The sequence below is a fragment of the Pygoscelis adeliae genome, unplaced genomic scaffold (assembly GCF_000699105.1).
Source record: "Pygoscelis adeliae isolate BGI_AS28 unplaced genomic scaffold, ASM69910v1 Scaffold186, whole genome shotgun sequence".
In the NCBI taxonomy this organism is placed as follows: domain Eukaryota; kingdom Metazoa; phylum Chordata; class Aves; order Sphenisciformes; family Spheniscidae; genus Pygoscelis; species Pygoscelis adeliae.
The window spans coordinates 1,681,856-1,686,403 of NW_008825071.1; positions in this window are offsets into that span (position 1 = coordinate 1,681,856).

Here is a 4,548-nt window from a genome sequence, read left to right on the forward strand (position 1 = left end):
AGGAGGTGCTTTCGCTCTACAGCGCGCTGTTATTTCCTTATCAATTATTTACACGGCATCCCTTTAATAATGCAGTGCGGCTGCAGCTGGCTGGGCTGGAGGAGCACCGGGGAGCCAAGTCGCAGGAGCGCCCTGGGTGGCTGAAGAGGGGGGACTGGAGCGGGGACGGACGCGGAGGGAAGAACCCAAAGTCGAAGGGGGCATTTCTGGGACCTAGAGCGGTGCGGGAAGACATACCTGCATTGCTTCAGTCAGCCTGTCAAATTAGTACACACTTTAAAAAAATAATAATAATATTAAGACCTGACATTAATTGTAAAAATAATTGTAAAATAGACAGTTCAAATTTGTGAAGGTTATTTTTATGTTAAGATAAATTTACTTCAGCATGTAAGTGCCTCAGACTATTTTCATCGTGGAGCATAGCCCATGCATTACTGAATTGTACTGTTATTTTCTCCTTTGGAAGAAAGGAAAGAGAGACAACAGATCAATATACACTTGTACAAATGAACGTGGCTAGTGAGCAGAAAATACTTGTGTGCAGTAGAAGAGGGCTGGCGTCATTACCGAATATAAATGGAAGAGCAAGTTGTTGGTGGATTTTCATTTACTTGATCTGGTCTCTGCAAGCGGGTTACTGTACCCCATTAACTCCTTAGATCTTCCTCCCTTTAGCTCCTTTTCTTACATAGGACACCAAAAAGGTTTCCCATCTACTGGCGGCTCTGGATCCCTTTTCATGGCTTCCCTCCGCCCTGCTCTGAGGGATCCCCAGTACCTGAGCGGCCCTGCAGCCTCCCCAGGCGACGCTTCATCCTCCTGTGTGATATGAATATTCTTTGCTGAAACGTGAACCTGGTGCTCCCTGCCCAGGGAATTCTCCTCTCTCTCTTCCTGTGTCGCAGTGCCCTTTTACATCCGATGGCTGTTATCATGTCCCTGTGCCGTGTTTTCTTTATGACAACCAGCTGCAATTTGTCCACCTCTCCTGTTGTCTCCTCGGCCTCCGACTGCCCCCAGCTCTCCTCTGGTTTCCCCTCAGCTGCTGCCTGCAGCACCAGCCTCTGTGTGTGCACGGGGTTCACCCCGCCTGCAAAAACAACAACTCTTTGTCGCTTTTCAGTCACGTTTTGTGCTTTCCAAGCAATTCCTTAGGATTACTTTGAATTCTTATTTCATCCTCCAATGTACGTACAGTTGCTCCCTGATTAATGCCACCTCTGAAGGCCACTAATGAAACGTCCCAGGAGACCCCTTTGGAACTGCATCTATAAGCCACCCATTTGCCAGTAAACCACTGACAACTGCTGTTTCCACAGTTTTGTACCCACTGCCCAACTTTTTCACATAAACTGAACTCCCTCATTTATGAACGAATGTGCGGAGCCTAACCAAGGCACAGATGATTGTGGCCCTTGCTCCTTTCTTCCGTAATAAGGTCTGTTCCTCTATCGCCAAAGGAAATTTGGCTGGCTTGTCCCAGTTTCTTGTTGACAAGTGCATGTTAATAGCTGCTTATTTCTTTGTTTCCTTCTGTCTGTTTACAGATGATGTGTCTACTTGTACTAGGTGCTTTCTGGGGAAAAAAAATGGCTGGCTGGTCTTTTTTTTTTTAATTATTTTAAACTGCCCTTTTTAAAGATAGGCACCAGTTTTGCCTTTTCCCATCAGCAGGGTCCTTGGCCATCCTCCCCGAGTTCTCAGAGATAGACACTAGTATTTCCAACGTTGTTTGAGCTACTTCCTTCAGTACCCTGGCGTGAAGTCCAGCCAGCCTGTTGGTTTGAACGCCTCTAAGTTATCTAAGCACTCTTGTAACCGGTTCTGTCCCAGTCTGGGCTGAAACCTCATTCCTTTGTCATTAATATGTATTGTGTCAACCACCTGATCACAAGTGACCTCTTTTAGCCAAGCCTGGTGCAAAAAAGGCACTTGGCACTCGGAGCTTTCTCAGTATCAGTCAATAGCTTTCTCTCTCTGATGAGTAATCCACTTGCTTTTGACTTCCTCTTACCGCTGATGTACTTACCGAACGATTTCTTGTTACTTGCGATGCTCTTGCTAGTTAAGTTTTATTTGTTGTATTGGCTTTTTTGTGTTTGTCCCCGTGTGCCCTTGCTAGGTGGTACTTCTGCACTTACCCCATGGAAACCTGACCTACTTTCTCTGTGCTTCCTTTTTGTGTCGTGAGCTCACGATTTAGCCTGATCCGTTGCTTCCTCCCCTTCCTGGATTTCTTCTGCGATGGGATCGTTTGGGACAGGTCTAGAAACTCCCAGCTACCACTCGCTCTCTTTTCCCACATAGGGGAAAAGGCCTTGGCATGGCCTGGGGTTGGCAGGGGGAGATGGAGAGGGGAAGAGGGCTTTGGGAACGGAGGTCTCTCCAACAGTACCTCTCTGACCTCAGATAGAAGACATAGGACCTTTGGGGTACCTCTTTGTTAGAAGACAAAAAGATATCATTTAAAAGATGAGTTGCATTCAAGAAGAGAATGAATCAATGTCTTTTGGTTTATTTTTTCCACATTCACTGAGTTATATTAAGGAAATTGCATACCTTTGTAACCTAGGTCCTCAACAGTTTGGGGAGGAGAAGCAGAAAAGGCGGCTTTGGTCTCCTCTGACAGGAGCAGTTTGATCCCTGCCATAACGCAGAGCGAGCGGCGTCAGAGCTGGGACAACATCCCACTGGTGAACTTCACCCCATTGCAGAGCAAGCCTCCCGTTGCAGAACGAGCATCCCGTCTGTCGGCACTCTGCCACGGCTCAGAGGATTTGAAGCCAGGATCCAGAGAAGTACCATCATGTTTACAGAGAGGAGGGGAAAAAACAAAAAAAAAAAAAAAAAAAAAATCAAGCTTCCTTAGCCTTGGTGTTAACATTTCAGATTCTTGGAAGGCCAGCCACAGTACCTTGAAGAGCTCCTGGCACAAATTCCTGGTTTATGTGGAATTTGCAACAACCTCATTCTGCACAATAACAAACCTAGTTATATTTTATTGTTTTACGGGATGTATGCTTGGTTGCCTTTTTTGTCTAAAGGAATCCTGTACTGGAGAGGTGAAATTATGACAATGCAATAAACCAAAGCTACTTGGTACAAAGATGGATTAATAAAATCACCTATTGGAATGCAGACTATTTATATAATGGAGGAATGTGTTCATCAGATCACAGGAGAATTTAGGTTGGAAGGGATCAGGAGGTCTCTAGTCCCACCTCCTCTCAAAGCAGGATCAGCTATGGGGTCAGATAGAATCATAGAATCATTAAGGTTGGAAGAGACCTCCAAGATCATCAAGTCCAACCATCAACCCAACACCACCATGCCCACTAAACCATGTCCCTAAGCGCCTCATCTACCCGTTTTTTAAATACTTCCAGGGATGGTGACTCAACCACTTCCCTGGGCAGCCTCTTCCAATGTTTAACCACTCTTTCACTAAAGAAATTTTTCCTCACGTCCAATCTAAACCTCCCCTGGCGCAACCTGAGGCCATTTCCTCTCGTCCTTTCGCCAGTTACTTGGGAGAAGAGACCGACACCCACCTCGCTACAACCTCCTTTTAGGTAGTTGTAGAGAGCAATGAGGTCTCCCCTCAGCCTCCTTTTCTCCAGGCTAAACAACCCCAGTTCCCTCAGCCGCTCCTCATAAGACTTGTTCTCCAGACCCCTCACCAGCCTCGTTGCCCTTCTCTGGACACGTTCCAACATCTCAACATCCTTCTTGTAGTGAGGGGCCCAAAACTGAACACAGTATTCGAGGCGCGGCCTCACCAGTGCCGAGTACAGGGGCACAATCACTTCCCTGCTCCTGCTGGCCACACTATTTCTGATACAGGCCAGGATGCCGTATCAGAAATGATATCAGATGAGGATGTGCAGGGCTCTCTCCGGATGCTATAGGGGATTTTTCAGTGCAGGAGGGCCAGGTGAGTACTGTGAGAGCTGGATGTGGGGAAGATAAACAGAAAGAAAGAGGAATGAGTTGAAAACGTTAAAAGGGGCTAAGCCACTTGGAGGACAGGCAGAAAAGCCTGTACTCATTTCAGTGTGCTCTCCTCCAATCTTGATTGAACCAAAAACACCTGACTTTCACCATTCTTCCAATGTCAGCAAACATTAGTGAAACTCAGTGGCAAAATGTTCTGTCCCTTCTTGATGCTGATTCAAATAGAAGATGACAACCTATTACTCGTGTCATTTACTCTGCTGGCAGAGGTCTGTACCCCATACAGGGAGGGATGCAGCAGGGGAAGGGTTCCCATCCCCCATCTGCTAGGGATGTGAGCCTGATGGGGAATGTGGGTGGCTTCGTTTATTATCCTAAAAACAGAGAAAATTATTTGTACACTAACTATTGGAAAAGATCATAGATGTTGCAAAGTCAAGCAATCTGAAGTCGGTAAATGCTGTAACTAAGATTGCTTGGGCAACGTTAATTTGTGCCCCAAATCTTGTGCACGTACATTATGATGCAACCTTTAATTAACAGTGCATTATGATGCAACCTAGAATTACATGATTACGTACAATTTTTCTT